We start from the raw sequence: 25,714 nt of genomic DNA, 5'->3' as shown, positions 1-25,714 counted from the left end.
TAAATTACCACATCAAAAGAGTGTATTAGTCCATTCTCACACTGCTGTAAAGATACTACCTGAGGCTGGGTAATCTATAAAGAAAAAAGTTTTAATTGACTCACAGTTCCACATGGCTGGGGAGGCCTCAGGAAACTTACAATAATGGAAGAAGGCAAAGAGGAAACAAGGGACATCTTACATGGTGGCAGGAGAAGGGGGAAGTACCAGACATGTATCAAACCAGATCTTATGAGAGCTCACTCACTATCATGAGAATAGCATGGGGGAAACCACCCCCATGATCCAATCCCCTCCCACCAGGTCCCTCCCTCGACATGTGGGAATTACAATTTGGATTACAATTTGAGATGAGAATTTTGTGGAGACACCGCCAAACCATATCTGAGGGTATAATTACAGATTGAGAAAAGTGTAATGAAGGAAGAGTACATGGTTGCATGAAGGCATGTAATAAAGGAAGCAGTCCTAGACCTGGACTTCAGAGAGGCTCCTCTGAGGAAGTGACCTTTGGACTGAGATCTGAACAATGAGTAGAAACCACACAGAAAAGAGGGCTAGGAGGAAGGAATGAGGGTAAAAGACAGTGTTTTAAGCATTGCAGTGGCATGCACAATGACCCTGTGGTGGGATAAAGATTTAAAAGAAGGCCAGGGTGTTTAGATCCAGAAACAGAAAAAGGACACTAATGGAAACATTGATGCAATCTGAATAATGTACAGAGTTTAGTTACTAATTAATGTTCTAATGTTGGTTTCTAAGTTTTCACAAACATTTCACAGTAATGGGAAATGATAAGAGAAACTGAACCCAGGTGAGGGGTATACGGGAACTATCTATGCAATTTTCTGTAAATCTAAAATTCTTCTAAATGCAAATTTGTGTTTAAAAAATAAGGTCAGAATGAAAGAAATTCACTGCATAAAAGAATGGTACAAGGTAAGGTTGAAGATTAAGACCAATCCAAGACTTCCAGAGCTTTGAGCACTATGTTTAGAATGTTGACGTTTATCTTGGAGTAAGGTGTGATGGTTTTACATAGTGAATGACACAGTGGGAGCCGTGAATGACATTTGAAAATATCACTAACCTGGGGGCAGTATACAGAGTGGATTGGAGGGGTACATGGGTGGGTAAAGGAGGCCAGGTCAGACACTCTCGCAGTTTCCAGACTAGAAATGAGTTGAGTTAAGGTGGGGACAGACTCTCTTTAGTAAGATATATGTTTACAAACGGCATTTATCTTTTCTTTCTTTCTTTCTTTCTTTTTTGAGACAGTGTCTCCCTCTGTCACCCAGGCTAGAGTACGGTAGTGCGATCTCGGCTCACTGCAACCTCCACCTCCGGGGTTCAAGGGATTCTCCTGCCTCAGCTTCCCAAGTAGCTGACATTACAGGCATGCCCCAGCACACCTGGCTAATTTTTGTATTTGTAGTAGAGACAGGGTTTCACCATGTTGACCAGGCTGGTCTCGAACTCCTGACCTCAGGTGATCCACCCCACTTGGCCTCCCAAAGTGTTGGGATTGCAGGCATGAGCCACCGTGCCCCAGCCCATTTTTCTTTCACTTGTGTATCTATCATAGAATTCTTTACATAATATCTACATAATACATGTTCTTTGGATAAATAAATGAATAGATAAATACTTGAATTAATTAAAAAAGGGTTAGATCAGGTTAAGCAGCCCCTGAAGACAGCAGCCCCTTGGCAGTATTATGGTGGCTCTGTCCCAGGCTCTAGAACCAGGATTGGTGATTTCAAATAGAAATCAACAGACTACCTCAGTTTTACCCTCTGCTTCCAAGGACGCTTTTTCCAGAAAGGAGTGATCCTTTGTCTTATTTTTGGAGTGCCCATTATTTGCACAAAGGTTCAGGAAGGAGCACTGGGTGGAAAACAGAGGCTCAAAAGACATTTTGAAAGAAAATTTGAAAGTGTTCAATACCTGGAAATGGAAGAAGCAAGTTAAAGTGCGGCAAGCCATCTGCATCATGCCTTCTTCTTTAGAGCAAGTTCATTCTGCATATCATTTGCATTTTGCCCTTTTGGCAATAGCAATAATCTTAGCTTTTTTAGAGGCATCTGTAATTAGAGGTTCTCCACCTCCTGGGGGAAAGTGTTCTAATTTCCCGATGGATAAAGGAAGCCTGGGGAAAGGCTGCAGAGTAAGGATGAGGAAAGGGCAGTACCAAGAGTTCTGCTTGTTTAGTTCAGTTGAGATGCAGCAGTTTAGGCAGTAGCAGGTCTGTGTTTTCTGCAAGCCCTTCCCATTTGGAAAGACAATGCTGGTTTTTAAGAACCATCTCTTGGGCTAATTAGTGTGAAAATCATCAGGTGGAGACTGCTGGGTTACTTTCAACTTAGAGAGCGAAGAAAATAAGAATGATTAACATTCCGAGATTATTTCAGCCAGGTGACCCTAAGATCCCAGTTTCTCTCCTAGAATCTTTGTTCTAACATTTGTGCTCTGTGTTTAGACAGGGCTATCACTACCCATGTTTGTTTTCTAACACATGACCAATTTTAGCCAATGGAGTTTATATCATGGATCTCAGAGGTTAATCTTTTACCTTTCTTGTCTCCTCTGCTTCCCAGACATGCATTCATTTGACTGGCAGCCTGCAAAATTGAAAAATGCCACAGGGGTTATTAAGGTGGAAATCGTTTCTGCTCTTTGAGGCTCTGCAAGCTAGTTATTGCTGCACCTATAATATCTAGGCATCAGAATAGCACGCATTGTTCTTAACTTGCCTGACACAGGCCCATATCAGTTGTAACACCCAGATAGAATGAAGGGGTCTCAAGATATCATTTCTCTACTCAAAATATATCCCTTTAGTCGATTAAAACAGAGTCCCTGAAGTTATTAGAATGTATTCTGTGTCTTTGTGCACACACGTTTGATTTACTTTTGTTCTTATTAAAAGGGTAAGCCTAGAGAAAAGGAGAAAAGAGAATCTTCCATAATCCATATTTTAATAATTACCTGAGTGCACATTTACTCTACAGAGACTTTCATGTTTCTCTAACTATTTACTTGGCTCTTTTACGCCATGTGTATTACTTACCTGGCCTGGTAGACCATGGCCCAGGTTCTGGCCTATCATGTAATCCTGCATTTGGCTCCCTCTGAGCCATTATGGCTTGTTGAGTCTGGCTGTAGGATGGAGATATTTTAATGGATCGTTTTTCACTGTAAATGGCTGCATATTGTATAAATTGTATTGAGCTGTTATGATGTTAATATATAAATATTAAGAAAACCATTGGGGAAAAGTTACTGTGTAATTGAGATAGCCTATTTTCCAATGTTAATAAGTTCTTCATTAATTTTTTCTCCATAAAAATATTGAGGGAGTTTAATTCACATTAAAAACTTATAAACATACATTTAAAAAATATTTTACATCCCAACTCAACAACAGGAAACAATACCACTCCTCATCTGGAAAACCTCTATGTATCATTTAAATAAGGCATAGAGAAAAGAAAAACACCCCAAAGCCAAAGTACCCCCTGGTAACAAAAAAATCTTCAGAGAGGTTTTTCAGGAGAGAGAATTTGTTTGTTCCTATTTAGCTTTAGGGCAATGATCTTTTTAACCATGTTGCCGCAGGCAAAAGATTCAATATTAGCATTAATGCCTGCTTTTGATAAAGTATAAGAGAATGAAATATAATCTACAATAACACAAAACCCTGATCATAAAAGTGAACTTAAATTCAGGTCCTGCTTCAAAACTCCCAGGCATGTTATTGGCCTCCTGTATTGGTGTATCAATCAGGGCCCCAGCAGGAAACAGAATTCATTCCAGATGGTTCAGATAAGACTTTAATAAAAGGAGTTACAGGGACATGGGCTGGAATCAAACAGAGGATGGTGGGGTGCTCTACCCAGGGACTGAAAGCAGAAAGCTGTTACTACACCTAGGACCCAGGGCTGAGCAGAGGAAATAGTGTTCTGGAACCCAGTGAGCCCTGGGACTGTGCAGGACATGAGGCTGTCTTAGTGGGTGGACATAGTTACTGCCAGAGATTTGATGTGAAAACCGAATGAGTGGAGATGAAATACCCTATCACTGCTCCTCCTGTCATCCATCTCTCACTGGTGCCTCTGTTGGCCAACGCTACCCAGAAGGCAGCCAGTGAGAGAGTCCATAAGGTGTAGTTTTTAGTGGGTACTTCCTGAGCTTGAAAGTAGGGCAGATGAAGTGGGGAAGGGGATGAAAAGTGGAAAATATCCAGAACAGTTGGTTTTCAGATCACTGAAGTGTTAGCATTATTGGTGTCTAAATAACAAAATTACTATAAAGGGATTATAGTTTTTAACCCCTCATGAGAAAGAAGCTAGAAGTTCTATATTTTATTTTATAGAAGGCGGGATGTAAAGGTGACTATTAGCAGGGTTTTCTTCTTGCTGGGCAAAAATGTTCAAAACTTTACCTAATAGTCTAATACTCCTGTAGGAAATTAGTTTCCAAAGGACTTTCCACTGATAGTATCTCATTGAATTCCAACTAAAGCCCTAAGAGGGACGTATTATCTTATTAACTTTATAGATGAAGAGTCTGAGGGTCACAGCCTCAGATGACTTTCTCACTATCCAAAGTTAGAACTATGCAACATCAAGATGCAAATTTAGATCTGACTGCAGATCCCAGGTTCTTTATATCACACCACTATGCCATTTTGAAAATAATAATGTCACACACTTTTGATAGCATATATGCTGAAAGAAGAACAGAACTGTCTGTACTCTGCAGAAAATTGCATTTGCAGGGGAACTACAGTCTCTGTGTCAGGTAAGCTCAGTATCAAGAAGCAAAGAACAGTCCAAAGCATCAAGTAGTCCAGTGGAATAAAATGATTCAGGAAGAGAGGCAAGGAGAACATTTGGGAGCAGAGACTGGAAAGAGACTCCCAGGAAACAGCGAGAAGCAAGGAGGATCCTTTTATGAGGTGTGTGCATTCCTGAGAGTGGTTGGGAAGAGACTAGTAAGAGTGTAAAGCGAGGTTTCTCAAGCGTTAAGGAGGAGGCTACAATATTTCTCAATTGTTCTGTACAATATTTCTGTATTGTTCATGGACCACTTGCATCAGAATCACCTAGGTTACCTATTTCAAAGGTCAATCCTGGATCCGCCTCTGACTTGCAGAGTCAGAATCTGTATGAGGAGAACTCTGCCGTTTGGCATTTTGACATGTTCTCTCCATTAGCCCCTGCTCTCCCCGCTACCCCCACCACACACACACAACACAAAGGTTGAGACCTGCTGACAGAGAGCGCATTTGGGCAGCTTGACTAAAAAGAGCTCTGTAACAGAACTATAAATATTTGGTTACAGCTCAGTTTTCTGGCATGGCTGAACATAAGCCATCTGACTATCCATCAATCATCCCAACTTCTATTTCTTTGCTTCAATCATAATTTTTGAATAATCTTTCGAAAATACGTTTTCTAATTTGATGCTTTAATAAACAAGGCATATTAAACACAAATTGACTTTTCAGGTTCTTATAGCGCCTTGAGTTAAATATTTTAAACATCAATTATGGTAAACATTAAAGATGTAAATGTAGTAAGTTAGGGAATTGGGTTAAACTGTGCGGATGCTAAGATTGCTTTTCAAAAGGAATCCCTAATATGAGCCTGTGTTCTTGTTATTTAATCTCATTTTCATAAAAGGAGTGTGAAGAATGGGCAACTGCAAGACCTCAAAGGCGAGATAATATGGCTACCTTTTCTTTTTTTGCAAAATTAATTAACGACAACAGATGCAGTCATCTGCAAGATGTTTTCCAAACAACACTAAGAGCTTCTTTTCTGTTTTTATCATTATCCCTTTGCAGCATCCGAAACATTATGTATTGTTTCAACATGAAAAACACAATATCTCACTTCAACTTCCCTTGTTAGCTTTAAGACTCTTTTCCAGTGCCAGATATTTGGGTAAGAGTGTTTATGGTATGGAACAGAATGTCGATTATCATTGTTGTAACCAAAGCTCATGTTGGTCATTTGGAACATTATTTTGTAGAGGATGGATGTGCTACCTTTTTACTGTAAATGTTTTTTTTTTTCCAGTTGAAACCCTATAATCTGAGTCATGGTTCAAACAAACAGTATTTCAAATACTGTTTATCAAAAATTTTAAAAGAGTAACTGAGGCTGGCTGTAATTTAACTGTGAATTTGATTTTCCTTGCTGATTTACAGAGAGGTGCAGATACTTTGTAACCGGTACTCAGGTTAAGTTTGAGTCAATTGTAGAATTTTTCTTTGTTTATTGTGATTCAGAATGGCAAACGTATTGTTTGTTTCCCTTAAATGAAGGGATTAACCACAAAACAATACATATTCGTTGATTTTTCCCCCCACATTAATAGGTTATCTTTTGGCTGAATCTGTCAGCCAAAAAATAATACTTTGAGTTATTTTCCAGTAATAGCCATGAGTTTGAGTTTACCTATTTACACTAGAGAGTAGTCTCTATTGAATCAACATCTGCAGTTTTGATCTGATTGGCCTGAGATGAAGCTACAACCTATAGTCATGGAACAAACAAAAATAAACAGCTTATTTTAGGATTAACTCAAGAGTATGACCTCACTTGGAACATGCTCTATACCAGAGTTCACTGATATTAACCTAATGGCTATTTTTAAAATTAAAGTCCTTATCTTTGGGGGCTTTTCCAGAAAATCCAGCAATTACTTTTTCAAATATCCATTATTTCTTCAGGGACGTATTTTATAAGAAACAGAAGAAAATATAAGCATTAGATATTTTGGTGTATATAAATTACTACAGCAATCTCTGTAGTATTTTCCTGTAAGTTCTTATCAAAGCAATTTAGGGCAAACAATTGGAAAGTGAGAATTAAATGTGATCATCTTTCTTAGAGAAGTGAGTTCACAATGCCAAAAAATCCATTTTATTGAATTTCCGCCCCTCAGAACTGACCAGTTGTTTTGCTTTCCAGCAGTGTCACCTACATCTATCACAGAGAGCTCTTTCTTTCTTTCTTTCTTTTTTTTGTTTGAGATGGAGTCTCGCTCTGTTGCCCACACTGTGGTGTAATGGCACGATCTTGGCTCGCTGCAACCTCTGCCTCCAGGGTTCAAGCAATTCTCCTGCCTCAGCCTCCTGAGTAGCTGGGATTACAGGCACGCACCATCATGCCCGGGTAATTTTTGTATTTTTCTAGAGGTGGGGTTTCACCATGTTGGCCAGGCTGGCCTCAAACTCCTGACCTCAGGTGATCCTCCCACCTCGGCCTCCCAGAGTGCTGAGATTACAGGCATGAGCCACTGTACCTGGCACAGACAGCTCTTTCTAAACTGAGAGACCTTAACAGGCATGTCCTTCTGAATTAGCCCATTATATTTAAGAAAGCACTTTTATAAGACCTGACTTTAACTTAGGTATTATTTATTCTTGGACTGGTGTGAAAAAAATTCATCAGCTTTTTTTTTTCAAGGTTTAATTACATGTACACATGAGTGTATGTCACTGCTCACACCCAATTTTCTTTGCCTTCTGTTATGCTATGACTGGAAAGCAGATGTTTATTATAAATTATATTTCTTTTAATATGTGACTAAGTAAATATATGGGATTGAATTATTTCTTTCTTGAACTTCTGCCTAAAACATTAAACTATACTAATATCAACTCTGCAGAATCTGTTTAAAAATAGGAGCAGCTGGGGTACAGTATTTCATGATTGAATGCTAAAGCTTTCAATTCGAAAGAAAGCTGGGAGGTCGGAACAACTGAAAGACTCCAAATGCATCATGTCTAAAAAAGCCAAAAGACAAGCCAAAGCTATAAAAATTTCTTGTCGTATTCATTTCTTCTTTCTATCTATACAGTTAGAGTACTGTAAAGCATTTGATTTCTTTCAAAACTCTTGGCTGGACATTTGTTCTCAAATTACTAGAATTTTTTTATTGTATAGAGAATGTATATTCTTAATTTGGTCCTAGAAGGCAGGACTTGACTCAAGAGGCGGGGCTTGGACACTGGAAAAAATTGAGAACTAGCTAAAATAGGGATGGGGTGGAGGCAGCTTTCCATAAGACACACCCACCAGTGTGCCACGTCAGTTTACCATTGCCATGGCAACACCCAGAAGTTACAGCCCCTTTCCATGGCAACAACCTAACAACCTGGAAGTTACCCCCCTTTTCCTAGCTAGAAATTTCTGTATAAATCCACCCTTTAATTTACATGTAATTACAAGTACGTAGAAATATGATTGCAGAACTGCCTCTGAGCCGCCACTCTGGGCACACTGCCTCTACGGTAGCCCCACTCTGCAGGGAGCAGTACCTCTGCTGCTGCTGGACACTGCTGCTTCAGTAAAAGTTGCCATCAAACACCTCCCACTCACCCTTGAATTCTTTCCTGGGTGAAGCCAAGAACCAACCATCCTGATCTAAGCCCCAAATTTGATGCTTGCCTACCCTACATCCATTCCCTGAAATTAAATAAAATTACAGTCCAAGACTTTCTCCCAAAGTTATCTTCACTTGAACTATTGCAGAACAGAACAAGAATATAGAACTGCTGATTTCCATCCCCTTAGTTGACAGTCATTGCTATTTTTCTTCTTCTGTTTACCATTTGAAATTTTGGCACTTTTCCCTCTATATTGATATGAAACAGAAAAGTTTGCCATGACAAGACACTGAAACTATTTCTGTATTTCTTTCCTTGTGGTTTAAAACACAGACAGGTCTCTGCATTCTAAAGTGGTGGTTTTCAACCGAGGGTGGTATTGCTGCTTTTCCCCCTACCCTCCAGGATGCTGGGCAATGCCTGGAGACATTTTTTTACTGTCATGCCTTGGGGACTGGAGGAGCTACTGGCATCCAGTGGTTAGAGGTTGGGGATGCGGCTAAACATCTACAATGCACAGGACAGCCCCCACAACAATTATCTGGCACAAAATGTCAATGGAGCCAAGGTGGAGAAACTGTCCTAAAATAACCCCTCCAAAACCTTGCTCAACCCTTCTAGGCATTCTCAATCTGGCTTATGTCAATCTGGCAATTCCGCTCCATTCTGCTATTGGGAGTACTACAGTCTTGTGAAATTCAAAGGCCTTTAAAATTTTTTTTGCAAGGTCATCTCCTTTAATTATGGGGCATTTGATCCTTTTGGCGCATATATATGTGTGTGTGTTGTTTTTTTTTCTGACATCATGTCTCCCTCTTCACTCCATTGTTATGTTCTTTTGTGTCTCCCCTTCATCTTTCCATTCTCTAAACAGTTCTTTAAAAAAATTTTTTTTTTAACTTTTACTTTTTAGATGTGGGATCTTGCTTTGTCATCCAGGCTGGAGTGCAGTGGTGCAATCATATCTCACTACCTTCTTGAACTCCTGGGCTCAAGGAATCCCCTGCTTCACCCTCCCAGGTAGCTAGGACTACAGGTGCATGCCACCATGCCTCGCTAATTAAAAGAAAAAAATTTTTTTTAAGAGTCTGGGTCTTGCCAGCTTGCCTACTCTGGTCTGGAACTCTTGGGCTCAAGCAATCTTCCCACCTTGGCCTCCCAAAGTGTAAGGATTATAGGCATGATCCACTAATAGTTCTAATCTATGATGTCTTTCCATCATTCCCTATGTGCTCAAACACTCCTGACTCTATTATAAGTTTGTGCTGTTTATTAGGTAGTGCTGAGACTTGGATTGCCCTGTTTGGAGCAGGGAGAAGCCTGGGAAATGTTCTGCTGACTCTGTTTTCTTTAGCTCACTTTGGGGTCACATTGGGAGTATCTGGTCCTGAGCCAGGGGAGTGTCATCGCATGGACATTGTGCTGCTAACAGAGGGCTCACATCACTGATGTTGGCTCTTCTCCATAGAATGCCAGCCACATGTCAGGCCCTGTGTGAGGTACTTCTCACATATTTATCTCTACAGGGAAGCTGTTATTAACCCTCCTATGAATAAGAGGAAAGGGAGGCCCAGCAAGTCATCCAAGGACACTGGCTAGCAATGTGTAGAACTAGGAGTTGTACACAGGATGATTTGATTTAAAACCCTCACTCTTTCCATAGGACGATGTTGTCTTTGAGTGCTGCAAATAGTTAGGGACATCTCAACACAGCTAGGTTTGTTTTAGAGCTTGGTGAAACCATGTAAAAGTGTTTAGATGACCAGAATGGCTTGAATCAAATTGACCTGGTATTCTCGAGGCTGGAAAATATTTCATTGCTTATTACTCTCTCTCTTTTTTTTTTCATGGCCAGCAGAGAATTGGTTTCATTCACATATTCAATTTATAACATAATTCAGCAATTACGCTAGTTGCTGGGGTCTTCGGCACATCACGTAGAATTCTTAAGTCAGGGTGGCGTCCCCCGGCTCTGCAGTCTGACTGCCATGGCTTGATACCACACAGCTCTTCCAGGACTCACTCTTTCTCAGTCATCTAACTTGAATTCTCCAACCCTCAAACTATTCCCCTTTCAGATCAGGATAGTGACACTTCAAATCACAGTGTTGCCAGGAGGCTCAAAAGATTCCATGCACAAAGACTTCGCTGACATGAAGTAAGCAGGGATGAAAACCCCCTTCATTTTCCCTTTCATTAAAGGAACCAGGGACATGGTACCAGGGTGTCCAGCAGGGTGTGCCTGTGAACAAATAAAACATCCACAAACAAGACAAAGTGCCTTGGCACTACATAAAACAGATGTCACTTGTTTGATAACAAACCAGAAAAGAGATAGGGTGAAATGTGGAACATCGGTGGGAGATTCTTTAGGCAGATATAATCTGTTCTTATAATCCGTTTTTGTAGTTTTGCTCTGGTGAAAGTGGCTTCTATTTCCATGCTTAACCTGTGCTGGCGAATTCCTGTATGCAGTGTGGCAAATTACTGCCATATCCTGTTTCAGAGATGGCTGCTCTTTTGTCACGAGTGGAAATTTTCCAGTGCATAAAGGAATGAAAGTTTATTTGAAGGGTGTGAATGTTTTTATAAACAAGATATTCTAGACATTATTTCTACCCACAATTTACTTTTGTGCTTTGTGTGTGCATGTGTATGCTTTGGAAAAATCTTTCAAAATCCCGTCCAGATGGTTTCAGTCCCTTGAGCTAATCTCACCATCACCTGTGTTTTCTTACATTCATCTGTCCAAGTGTGGCAGACACAGTCCCTTGGCAGACTCTCGGTCTTTCCCAATCTCTTTCTGCCAGCTAGTCAGAGCTCCAGAAAGGTTGTCACTTTTCCTAATAAAGGGGGCCCATTTCTTCCTTTAGTCTCCCTTTTGTTCACTCCCCTCTGCTCCTTTTCTTTTCTTTTTTTAAAACCGTGATCAAAGTTATGATGACTGGAGCTGCAGCAGCCATCTTGTGATCAAGAAAGAGAGCCAAGACAATCATAAAACTTCCAGCTCTTGTCTCTGAGACTGCAGACCTAACACCAGTGGCTGATCTCCAGACTTCCTGTTAGGTGAGACAAAGAAATGCCCATTGCCTTGAATTGCTGTCAGTCACATTCTTCTGTTCCTTGTATATCCCTACATTCTGATATGGTTCCGTTCACTGGTGAATTTTCATAGATCCTCTCCATCAATTCATTTTCTGCTAAAAACTCATCTTTTTGAGGAAGGCATGAATGATTGAACCCTCATTCTCACCCCGAGTATATTCATTTTCTTTTCATGGCGCTCAGTGAACATTATCATTGAGCAGTCCTTTACTTCCGTTAATACATTGCACTTTGCAATACTAATATATCCTATTTGTCACTATGTTTTACTACAGACGCATTCTTCTTTTTGTGTTTTGCTTTTTGTCTTTCCAGATAAATAGTGTGTCATAAAGTCTGAGTTTTTTTTTGTGTGTATTCCCTTAAGATGTATAATCCAGAACGCTCTTCTCATTAGACACTTTAGTAGGTATTTTTGATGGATGGACACACCACACATTGAATTCATTCTTGCAGCTGCTACTAGGCAACAAGATAAGGTGTCAGTGTGTGGTGGTGTTCACACATACAGAGTTAGGCCTAGACAGACTTTCATAGTGTCAGTTACTTCAACTGGGCAAGAACCAGACTTGTAACTAGCTCCCGCCCCCCTTCTTTTGCTCAGAACTGCTTTTCTCAATACCTTCCCACTGCAGGATTCCTTTCAGAGCTCAAGCCCTGAACGTTTACATGTGGCATATGCATAAAGAGAGTTCTTTTTTTTTCAAAGTGCAGATCTTTTCTTCTTGATTTGGCATCTGACTGTGGTTATTTCTATTATTAAACATCAATGGTTCATATTATATAAGAGTAGTTATTCAGAATGAGAAGGTATAATATAAAGTAATAAGGTGCCTTCAGCTATGCATTGCTTTACAGTACTTGGATTATTTAATTTTTTTCATCTTTCACTTCTAGCTGTCCCTATCATTTCCATTGAATTGCACACACAGTATTTCCCTATAAAAAAATTTATCTCTTTTCTTTCTTAAAGGAAAACATTGAAAAGGGCAATAGATTAAAACCCTTTGAATGTTGACTCCCTTTCTTCACACAAATACTTGAAAACCCTTGTTAATTAGAAACAAAACAGCACCTCCCACATTCATTTTGCTTCTTTGTGTCATCTCTGACAGTTATGAGAGACAAATGTGTTCCCCTTCATTACTGGCACCACTCAAGCAGTAAAGCTCAAAGAGAAGTAGGAAATGCGTTAAATACAGTCATTGGCTAACACGTACAATGATTTCATCTTAAACAGAGACAGGAAACACCCAACCTCATTCTATTTTTTTTCACATTATCAAGAATTTGAAGCCTTAAATAGCTCTCCTATGTCATTTCTTCAGGAACTGATTTAATATCCTTGTTTATGATTTGAAAACGGTAAGAAAGAGACTGCATTTTTGTTTTATAAATTCAAAAGGAATGCTAGCTTGGAAAGACTCGTTGATTGAAATGAATTGTTCAGGCGCATGATGAAGACTCTAACACATCTTTAAAAACTCTGAAGCCTTCTCTGTGCACTTGGTACAGGGCTATCCTACTCTTGTCCCACTGGCTTATACAAAAATCTAACTTCTGATATTTCCCTTTTTGCAGTCTTCCCATTAGACTCCTGCTTGAGAGGCAGGAAAGCTGCTGGCAAATGCATTTGAAGCACAAGTGTACTCTGAGATGAAAGTGTTATGGATATAGAACTGTTATCACACTCGCATAGTCTCATTCTCACTTGCTCCTCAGCTATATGATCTTGGCTTCCTGGCAATCCACTTGATTACAATGTGTAAATGTCTAGGTCCAAAGTCGGGCTCACATTTTCATCTACTTGTGGAGGTTGTTTTTCTTCCCTATCTCCATATTACTTTGCTTTGACCCCTTTTAATTAAAGAAGCTGAATCTTTTGACTTCTGAATCTTGTATTCCACTGATTTTTGTTTTTGACAAATGGAAGCAGGATAGCAAGGCTGCCTGGAAATGTGTTGCTGAAGAGAAAACACTGCTGCCTGGAAGACACATCTGGACGTGTCGGCCTCAGATATTCTGTTTGGAGATCAAAGTATGGTAGCCCATAGCAGTCAAGCCATGAGCTGCTGCCATTCACCTGCCTCTGCATGAGCAACATTCTTTTGAACTGATCCTCCTCTAGTGCTGTTTCCATCTTGCTACACTTCTCAACCATCCCAGTCTTTGTAAGCATGGCAGGGGCACAAGTAATGGGCGCAGTAGCCCACTGACCAGCTCATTATACTTGCAACTTTCTTTCTTTCTTTTTCTTTTTTCTTTTGAGACGGAGTTTCACTCTTGTTGCCCAGGCTGGAGTGCAATGTGCAATGGCGCAGTCTTGGTTCACTGCAACCTCCGCCTACCGGGCTCAAGAAATTCTCCTGCCTCAGCCTCCCATGTAGCTGGGATTACAGGCATGGGCCACCATGACCCGGTAATTTTGTATTTTTAGTAGAGATGGGGTTTCTCCATGTTGGTCAGGCTAGTCTTGAACTCCCGACCTCAGGTGATCGGCCTGCCTTGGCCTCCCAAAGTGCTGGGATTACAGGTGTGAGCCACTGCGACTGGCTTTTTGTTTTGTTTTGTTTTGTTTTGTTTTAGACGGAGTCTTGCTCTTGTTGCCCAGGCTGGAGTACAATGGCATAATCTTGGCTCACTGCAACCTCTGCCTCCTGGGTTCAAGTGACTCTCCTGCCTCAGTTTCCCGAGTAGCTGGGATTACAGAAGCCTGCCACCACACCCAGCTAATTTTTGTATTTTTTGTAGAGACAGGTTTCGCCATATTGGCCAGACTGGTCTCAAACTTCTTACCTCGTGACCCGCCCACCTTGGCCTCCCAAAGTTTTGGGATTACAGGCGTGAGCCACCACGCCTGGCCTACTTGCAGCTTTCCAAGGGGGTGGTTCTTTGGAGTGAGTGTTCTGTTGTGAGAGAAAATGTTTGAGAAATCACTCAATATAATAGCTGTCACTGTTAAATTATCTGGAAGTTCTTTACAATTGCAGAGTACCATTTCATACAGCATCTCCTTGGACTGTTACACAAGGTTTCACAGTAAATGGTATTATTAAGAGAGTGTTATTATCCCCACTTGAAGGATAGGAAGACATGTTTAGTCATACAGCTAGTGAAGTCAGGACTGGAATTCAAGCCTGTTGTTGCTGACTTCACGAGTTGTGCTCTTGATCATCTCATTCCACTGTATTCAGAATAGTGATTAAAGATCGTTTTGAGGCCATCAATGCCTTTGAAGTCGCATAGAAAATACGAGCATTTCCTGAGAAATATGCATAATATTTTTATATAAGGTTAAGGGGTTATGGTCAACTGTTTCCATAATGAGATAGCAGCCCTGTTTTGGGAAGGGAAAGCAGAAAGACAGATAGGACGACATAGAATTAAGCTTATCAGGGCAGAGGAGCCACACCAAAATTAACCACTGCCTAAGTATTTCAGAATGATTGTGATGATGCAATCATTATTTTTATTGAGTGCTTATTTGTGTATTCTTCTTAAGTATTCTTATTCTTCAGTGTTCTTCTAAGTGTTTCGCAGAGATTATTTCATCTCATGCTCATTGCAATTCCGTAAGTTGAGTACCTTCTTATTCCATTTCCCAAACAGAAACTGAGGTTTAAACAATGCACTCAATGTCACATGATCATTTTGACTGTTAGTGTTTAAGCCAGAATTTGAACACAGGCAGTTTACCTTCAGATACTGACTCTATCCACTGTATGGAAGAACTTCACTTCAAGTTATGATATGGAACTAACCACATGAATTTTGTTGTTGTCTGTCTTCACTATGATTCAAACACTGTGTACCAGGCAGGGCACTCCCTACCAGTCCCTCACAGACAGCATCTTTATTAGATAGGTAGAGTGCTCTGTGCTCTCTACTCTGCCTAAGAAGAGCTCTTTGAAATATTGCATTATTTTATTCTCTATGACTTTTGATTTACTGTGTCTAATGCTGTCCTCCTTTTGCATTGGTATTAGTTTTATGATGTTAACCTATTGTGTTTTATGATGGGGATGATTTTTCTCTCCAACGTAAATTGTAATTCCCTTGAGTGGAACCACACATTCGTACATACCTTATAGTCTAGAGTAGTGCTTCTCAAACATTTTCATGTACATTAGTCTCTTGTGGGTCTTGATAAAATGCAGATTCTGATTTAATAGATCCAGTGTGGAGACTTAGAGTTTGCATTTCTATCACGTTTCCTAGTGGCGTTGGTTCATGGACCACAATTGCAATAGAAAATTATAGAGCATGCAATGCTTACTGTCAACCTAAGCAGATAGCAAACATATGAGGTAGGAGGTACCTATATGCCAGGAACAGGCTTATTTATTCAACAAACATGTATTAAGCTCCTGCTGTGTGCCAGATACAGGCACAAAGTAGAATAGGTTTAAACGCTGGCTCTCTCACTATCCTACTTCAAGAATGGCAGAATGGATGAACTTATTTCCACTTTCTGTGTAAAGTAAGGGCATTCATCTGTGACTACCTGGGAGTCAGTATGGTACATTGGAGGAAGAATGGCTTTAAAGTCAGATACATTGGTGTTTTAATCCTTCTGCCCATGATTTCATAGAAACATGACATCTATTCATTTCTGAGTCAGTCAGTAAAGTTTTATTGAACACCTTTGAGGTGTCAGGCATTGGGCTATGCACTGGGAGCATAAAGGGCTTGTGGGCTTATTCTAGAAACTAGAGGAAAGACAATCAAATAAATCCCTGCAGATGAGTAAGACAAGTGCTGTGATAAAATAATAGTTGTTTAGAGAGAATAGGGAACACCATCTAATTCAAATTATGGAGTAAGATACATTTGTTTGGAGTGTGAGTTAGCCAAACAAAGGGCAAGGAGGGGCATGATACATGATACAATGAACTTTAGAGACAAGTTCCTCGATTTAACCTCTTATGGCTGTGAATTATTGTATCTACTCTTTAAGCCTCAGTTTCCTTGTCTGTAAAAAAAAAAAAGTAATAATTATTGTAGTCTTTTCAGGGGTATTCTATGAGCCATTCACATTGAGCAATTGGAAAAATGCCCAGCATAGACAATAACTCATCAAACAGAAGTGTAGGTAGAAACAAGTAAGGATGAAAGAGCATGTTGCATGTGTGGGTGTGAATTTTTTTCCATATGGGATGAAGAGTGAGAGCAAAGACAAGGCAGAAGGTGGTTGGAAGGAATGCCCTTGGAAGTCTTTTTTTTTTTTTTTTTTTTTTTTTTTTGCTTTTGCCACCCAGGCTGGAGTGCAGTGGCGTGATCTTAGCTCACTGCAACCTCCGCCTCCCAGGTTCAGTTGATTCTCCTTCCTCAGCCTCCTGAGTAGCTGGGATTACAGGCGCCTGCCACCACACTCGGCTAATTTTTGTATTATTGGAAGCCTTTTTGTACTAAGATAAGGGGTTTCAGTAGAAACTTACAAAGATAGAAGTGGTAATACGGTGATAGGGTGACATAGGGGCTATGGAATAAACAAAATTGTACAAGAGTTTGATCAGCCTCAATTTCCCTATCTGTGATAGGAGAGTTTGTTTTCCTGAATTTAGATTGAGCACCTCTCTGCAAAGCTGCAAAGGATTGAGCACCTCTCTGCAAAGGATGGATCCAGGGGCCTGAGGGCCCAGGTTCTCTCACTGGCTTCACTATCTGCCCAAGTATCTGATCTTTCTCTTTGTTTTCTTTGAAAACAAAGAGAATTCCTGTTGCCTGACTCCCAGATGTGTCAAATTTAGCCACCTGGAAACCGTTATCTGTGAACTCACTGAAAGTCAAGTTTGAACTTGGAATATTGTGAATGCCCACTAAATATTTATGAGTGTTGAATGGATGAAGAATATTGAATAGATGAATAAGTTCTCGTTGAAAAATTGGATAGGTAACTGTTCGCACCTTGTCTTAGTTGACCTTCCTTAATTTGACCACTGCTTGATTTATGCTTCTTACTTGATCATCTCTAATTTAACTAGACTCACATATAGCCCTATTCTGAAAGGTATTTTCCCCCAATTCTAGCATACAACTTTTTTTTTTTCCTGAATGAGGTATATTCTTTTTTAGTAATTACTAAGTATTTGAACATTGCATGGAATGAAAAAAATGTTGTTTATCTATTTTGGGTTATCTCTGTGAGTTTTACTCTATATTTTTTTCTCTCTCCCATGTGTATGCATGCACACACATGTGTACGTATATGCATGTGTGCGCTTATACCAGGCCTAGTGAGAAAAGTTTGACAAATTGTGAATTTGCTAAAGTATGTGGGGTGTGTGTATATGCATATGTGTGTGTGTGTGTATTTGGGTAGAATCTAATATGTTTGAACAAAAACAAATACATAATTTATTTGAGCCTTGTCTCAATGCAACATACAGTTTTGCCCTCCCTATTTTCAAAGTGACTTGCTCCCAAGGCTTCCTGCTGTTGTCTGCGTGCAAAGATTTACTGTAAACTGGGTCTAAGTTGTGAAATCATACTTCCCTGCCGAATGAAGTCAGAGATGAAGTTAGAGTATGGACGCAGAGAGCAGACTGTGTAAAATGAGAATCCCCAGAGAAAGGAAGTCATTTTTATTTTTAGTTGATCCTTTCAGGCTGTTTGGCTGATTGCTGCTCCTGGGGACAAGGCTGCTTCCTGCCCTTCCATTGCTTGACTTGCTGTGTATCTCCTCTATTAATGGAAGAGAAATATCTCTCCTTATGTTTCATTGTCTCTGCTAACTAAACAACCTGAGTTTTTTTCTTTCCAACTTTCTCTATCAGAAAAGATCAAGTGAAAGTGACTGTTCTTGATTGACAGCTGAAATTGTAGATGGAGTTATGCCAACCATTGAGTTTCAAACTGGGTGTATGCATCAAAAAAGGAAGGGGGATATAGAGAATTCTAAGAAAACTAAAATCGAACCTTAGCATAGAAATGATTTGGTTTTGGGTAACCTGAAGTTTGCAGTAAGTGACCTTTTTCCCATTTGGGTTTCTAACAAGTGTCCTGTTGACTGGGTAGCTTTCTTTTTACTGAGCATCCAATCATTAAATGAGAATTTTGGACTGTCAAGGTAACAGACTCAACTCTGGTTATTTGCTTTTTGAACTTTACCTATTGTTTTTAACAACTTCTAAAACATACATGTCGAATATGTTTGTGGTGAATGTAGTGAAATAATTCTACATGCTACCTTTAAATAAATGTCACAGCTGCAGTACCTTTTCCTTTTTCTTCATTTTATTCCTTTCCATAAGTTATTCCTTAAGTTTCTATTTTTAATAGGTAGACAAAGAATAATATAAAGTTCTATTATTTCTAAATATCATATAAAAGTTATATCAAAAGTAAAATGTTCATAAAAACTATAGGTTTTCTTAAATTAACTGTCAGCTTGGATTTTGTTTTTGTTTTTGTTTTGACACATGTTCTGTTTATATATCAGCATTGAGTGTCCACTGAGAGTGGCCTGGTGTGTGTGTGTGTTTGTGTGTGTTGTAATGAGAAAATAAATTTTAATTCTGGCTAGGAAAATACAGATTCTCAACTTAAAATCAACCTAAGTTGATATTATATATTAAAGCATTTAATATAGTTGACCCAAACCATTAAATCATGGTATTAAAAAATTACCTGGTTTAATTTCTTATGTTACAAAACTACAGTAGTCCTTATAATTTAATTTAGTATTCATAGACCTCAAGAAACAAAGGTGAAAGGACTCAATTATATATAATTGATTCCCCCTTCCTTGAAACAAGGGTCAGAATCCTTCTGTATCCTCATCTTTAGTCTTTGAATGAGTAAATAAATATGCATCAGTTGGTAAAGTTGGAGAGGAGAAGAAACTCATGTATGATTTCAATGCATTCTCTACATGTGGCGAAATGTGTTTCTAAGTTTTCTGAAAATGCATTTACTTTTCTGAATTGTAATTGCCAATGCTTGTGCAAATTTTGCATAAACCTTAATTTCTCTTTTGAATACTTTTCACATCTGGTCTTTGCCCTTCCTTTTATTATTTTACTTGACAAAGCTTAACCTCAGTACAGACAATATTCTCCCCCAAAATTGCTGTGCTGAAATAGACTGATTATCAATGCATAAATATCATCTCCAAATAAGATTTTTTGACTGCACACCCGTGGAAGGCACTGAACTAGACCTTGCAATAAATGTTATTGAATAACTTCCACCTCCGTTCATAAGATTTGTGCTGCTCAAAAATAAGGCAAAAAATTACCTCATATCCTATTTCCCCTGCTATACTCTGAATATAGATTTATAGTTGGATTTCTTCTTTCTACTTTGTGATCTGGAAACTCTCATTATGAAGTAGTTGTTCTTTCCATAAACTTTTTAGATCTTTGTGAGCTCCCTTTTATTACTTTTTTATGCTGATAGGCTCTGGCATCAAGGAGTCCTTACAAGGGATATCCATGGGCCTATTCCTTGGTGATTATAGAAAACAAGACATTTTTTTCTTCCATAAAATATAAATTTAGTGCAAATGTGAATCATATGCTAAAGTTCCATTCACTTAATGGAAAGTTTATCACTATCAATTTAGTAATGTTTCAAGTACTTTTGATTTTTAAAATTAATATTACGTATGGCTACATGATTTGATTTTTAATTTTTAATTGACAAATGAATATATTTATGGGGTATAATATGATGTTTTGATATATGTATACATTATGAAATTATTAAATCAAACTTACGTATCCATCACCTTACATACTCATTTTTTGTGGTGTGAGCATTTCACTTGATCTTAGCCAAAAGGCCGAGAAGCGATAATGGTGTGAACATTTAAAATCTATTGTATTAGCAATTTTGAAATGTATATTATGTTATTATTACGTACAGTCACCATGCTGTGCAATAGATCTCCTCCTTCTGTCTAGCTAAAACTTTGTACCCTTTGATCAGAATCTCCCCATCTCCCTCCTGCTAGCCCCTGGTAACCACCATTATACTCTCTACTTCTCTAGTTCAATGTTTTCAGATTCCTCATACAAGTGAGAACGTGCAGTATTTGATTTTGAGCCTGCCTTATTTCACTTAGTATTTTGTCCACTAGGTTCAACCATATTATCTCAAATGAATTGCCTTCTTTTTAAAGGCTGAATAATCTTTCGTTGTATGTACATACCACTTTTTCTTTATCCATTCATTTCTTGATGGATACATTGGTTGATTCCATATCCTGGATATTGTGAGTAATGCTGCAATGAACCTGTGAGTGGTTAGATTTTAAACATGGTTAAATAAGTTGGTTTTAAAAAATTAAAGGAAGGGTTTGATAACATTAATTGCTTGCTTGAGTTTCACATCATTTAGAAAATATGTTAAATGGTTTGTGCATGAGCATTTTGGAGGTGTAGGCAAGTAATAAATATACTCATTAATTCATATCTTAGAAGAGGACATTGCCTCATTTGCCCTTTTGCTTTTAGTGTAAAAATATTGCATTTAAGGTATACATTCAGTATTGGATTCAAGGTATGGCACTGAACAAACTGGGATTCAAATCATGGCTTTGTCTCGTTTGACTGCATGACTTTGGGCAATTCAACCTTTATGACCCTCAATTTCCTAACCTGTAAAATTGGAGCAGCAGTATCTATTTAGCAGGGTGGTTGTTATGAGTATTATAGATAATTCAATGTAAAATGCCTTATACATAGTATTAGATATATAGTAACTATTAGTATAGCTTTTAGCAGGCCTTGAAAATGTGTTCAGAAATCATTTAGGTCTCTGAAATTATATTTGATCTGTAAATTTTATTAAGCCTATCATGTTTAAAGTGATGGCCTTCCTGCTTTTTCTCTTAGTATTCCTATACCTCACATTGCTTTCCTTAACCAATTAGTTTATAGAAAATATTCAATGTATAACCACAAATGAATTTTTTAAAAGCCTACATAGCAGGACTTAAACATACAAATGAGTCCTTTAAAATGCCCCCACAGGGGAGTTCTATATTACACCAACATTACTGCCATTGTTTAAGATCATTTTAGAGCTTCCCTTTGAAAATTGCCTTCAAAGTCAATATGTGAACCACCCAAGAAAATCGATTACATTACTTTAGAGTCATTCCTTATTGTAGTTGAAAGAAAAGTGTCACCTAGCTTGACTCTCCATTTATTACAATAAAATTTACCTTAGAATTACTTTTAGATCTTACCCTTTCTTTTCCTTTTTTCCTTCCTTCCTTCCCTCCTGTTTTTGGTGCCTATCCAATTCCAGTCAAAAAATATTTACTAACTACCTACTATATGTTGCACTGGTGAACAAAAAAGATAGATTCCTGCCCTCATGGAGCTTTGCATTCTAGCATTCATTTCTTTCTTTTTTTTTTTTTTTTTTTTTTACTGAAGAGGACCCCAACTCTCCCTCCAGTAATTCCCTCTCCTTCATCCCATGAAGACTGAGTGGAAAGGTAACTCCATGTGCTTGCTTTCTTACTAGAGAAACTAAAAAGGCCATGTAGATCCCTTACTCTATCTAGATCCTTCTTCTTAACTCCGGTACTGTCAAGAGCATCTTGACCAACTAGATATACTTCCTCAAGGGAAAATTGAACCTTGAATGGGATGACGCAGAAACAGATTTTATTTATTCTCGTCATAGCAGTGCCAAGGCGGGACTTCCAGGTGTTTCCTGTGGCTGAGATAGGGACTGCCTGCTGCCTATTCCCATCTTACTTCCTTTTGGTCCTGTGAACAACTTCATGACCTTCCAATAAATTATTAATATTATGATTCCTAGGCTGACTAGCTAGTAGTAATTTCTGCTGCTGGTGTATACAGATAATATGTCAGCTATTATTTCAGCTCTGATGATGATGTTAGGTTTGTGTTCAGAACAGTATTTGTGCAATTATTTGAATATTTTATTCTATTTTATCCTCACTATTGTCCAAAAATATGTTAGAGAATGCAAACAGGAAAATGCTTATATGAGTAATAAAAAATAAAACTCTCAAATGAAGATAGTTGAGATAAAATGAAAATTTGGCATGTAGACAAGAGAGAATCGTTAGACTCAATAGAATTAAGCTAATTGATTGCAAATTCATTTATGAGAAAAAAGAAGAAAACCAAAGCATACCTATTAAATGCTTAAAATATACTACCAAAGTTTGTGTCTCTAAGGAGAAAGAAAATAGAACAGATTTTTAAAAATAAATTATATTTTATCTCTTTAGGAACTTCCCTATATATTTTTCAGTCAATTTTTTTTCTGTTGGCACATACATATTTTTAGGCATTAATGATGTAGTTATGTAGTAATAATAAAGAACATAATTATTTAACCATAGAGAAATGGTTAAATAAATTAGGATACGTTTATATGATGAAATGCTATATAGCCATCAAAAACTATTTTCCATGAATATTTACAGATTCGGGAAAATGACCAAAATAAAATTACCTAGGGAGGAGAGAATACTAAATATGAATTATGAGGTATCTAAAATGGTCAAACTTATAGAAGCAGAATAGAAATGGTGGTTGCCAGGGGCTGGGGAAAGGGGGAAATGAGGAGTTTCTATTCAAAGGGTATGAAGTTTCAGTTATGCAAGAAAACAGAAATTTGCTGTACAATATCATTACTATAGTTAACACTATATTGTATGCTTAAAAATTAGTTATTGGTAGATCTCATATTAAATGTTTTTAACACACACACACACAAAGCTAGATTAAATATATTATCCCAAATTTGCTTTTAATACTCTTTATTTATTATTTTCTAGAGATGGGGTCTTGCTCTGTTGCCCAGGTTGGAGTGCAGTGGCGTGATGATAGTTCACTGCAGCCTCAAACTCCTGGACTCAAGCAGTCCTCCCACCTGGTCTCCTAAATAGCCACCACCCTGGCATAAAACTCTTTATACACACACACACGCACACACACACACACACATATATACACACATACACACAAACATATGTATATATGTGTGTGTGTATATAAAGAGTTTTTCTCTGTGTGTGTGTATATATGAAAGAAATACACCAAAATGTTCATTCTGGGTAGTGAATTTATAGGAGATTTTTAAAATTGAAACATCCTGATATTTTCCCAATTTATTTTGAAAATGAATTTGTAAAATCTGTAAGAATTTTTAACAGAAAAAAAATACACATCTGTACTTAGAGTTAAATATTTGGAAATAAACTAACAAAATATTTAAAGATAAGGTCAAATGGTTTGGATAAAAAGTGACAAATAGGACTGACATTCTTTAATAGATTAGATTACATATTCTCACATTCTACAAAATCTCATGTGGTAGTCTTCTGTGTTTAAGTAACTCTTAATTGTAGTTTTTTTTTCTGTGATTTGTACCCAAGTGTTAAAAATTTAGAGGGGTATGAGGAACTACCCATTGAATAAAACTAATATGGAAAGCATAGCTGGAAACTTCAGCTACTGAAAGCGATTTTCTGCTTTAATATCACTATTCCACCTTATTTAGGCCCCCAACCAGCCTCATAAATAATCAGTTATCAAATCAACCTAAATTAATTCTACTTGTGGGAGCAACCAAAAGTTTCAGATGCCTTAAACCATTAAATAAGCCCTTAAACGAATAAACGCAATGAAACCCCACTTGTAATATTAACCATTGGTTATAAACTTAGAAATAGCTACAATCCAATAGAGCTCAGTATTGCTTATATACAATATTTTTAAAAATTTTAATCAGCACAGCTTTATGTTTCCCCAAATTCTTCTTAATATTGTAAACTGCTGCTGTTGCTGTGGTTTCTATCCAGATATGGTAATGAACTGGATAAAAATGAAAGTAGTCTGTTGTAGCAAATTCTTCCATGTTTTTTTCTTGGATTGTATTCATTGTAGCATTGCTGTGACTTATTGGAATGCATTGGGCAAGTCTATTCTGCCCTAATGAGCAGTAAATATCATGTCCTACAAAGTATATTGGATTAAATCTCGCATGTGTTGTGTTGAATAGTTAAAACAACAATAACAATAAAAGCATCATGGGCCTTAATGAGATGGGCCTCCAAATATTTTCCAGAATAATTTGACATGTGTCATAGAATGCCAAAACTCCCCAAAAGACTCGCAGTTAAACCATAGCTCCTTTTAGGCATGAATACTACCAAAAGGCATCGAAAATCTTAATTTTGAAACTCTAGGGAGTATATTTAATTTCTCTGGTCCTCAGAAATATGCTTGACTACACACTGGGTGTTCAACTTCATTTTTCATCAGAGCAAGCTATTGAATGTGAATTTGTTGATCAGTTGGGGGCTGGTTTGTGTGTAGAAGAGACCATTCAGGAGTTAACTTGCTTTTAAAGAATACTATTCATTTTATTAAGGTTAGACATTTAAACACTGAATTCTTATTTAAATTTTTAGGTTTATTTGACAAAATTTACTATTTTGCTTATAAAGCTACAATAACTTCAGGGCATTTGAATAACTCTTAGGTCTGTTTGCAAGTATATACACCTTTAAATCATCTAAACTTTGCTAATAGATTTAATATATTTTCTTTTATTTTTAATTACATCATTAACATGATTGATACATGTCAAGAATTTAATCATTTCTTATGGACCTCATAAGTTAAAATTACAAGTATGGAGCACTTAAGGTTTTAAAAATGATCTAATATATTAAAGCTAGTACTTCTACTTAAAATCACAAAGACATTTAAATTTTAGTTACACACTTTAACTCAGAATTACAAAGCTGATGTGTTACATTAATAAGCTGACTCTGTTAAATTCAAGACATATTTAAAATACCAAATATCCACTGATTCCTTTATACAAAAATAAAAACACAATGGATGTGATTCCAGCTCAGATCTTTGCCCTTAATACTAGATATGTCAAACTCCACTTAACTGTCGGCCATGGTCTGAAAGTTTGTGTTCCCCCAAAATTCATATGTTGAAATCCTAAACCCAAGATGATGGTATTAGGAGGTAGGGCCTTTGGGAAGTAATTAGGTCGTAAGAGTGGACCCCTTATGAATGGGATCAGCACTCATAAAATAGGCCTTGCCCTTGCACCACTTGAGGACACAGCAGGAAGGTGCCTTCTGTGAATCAGGAATTGGCCCCTTCCCAGACACTGAACTTTCCAGTGCCTTGATCTTGGAATTTCCAGCCTCGAGAACTGTGAGAAGTAAATTTCTATTGTTTGTAA

The sequence above is a fragment of the Pan troglodytes genome, chromosome 14 (assembly GCF_028858775.2).
Source record: "Pan troglodytes isolate AG18354 chromosome 14, NHGRI_mPanTro3-v2.0_pri, whole genome shotgun sequence".
NCBI lineage: Eukaryota > Metazoa > Chordata > Mammalia > Primates > Hominidae > Pan > Pan troglodytes.
The sequence above is the reverse complement of the archived record's forward strand: the minus strand, read 5'-3'. Positions refer to the sequence as shown.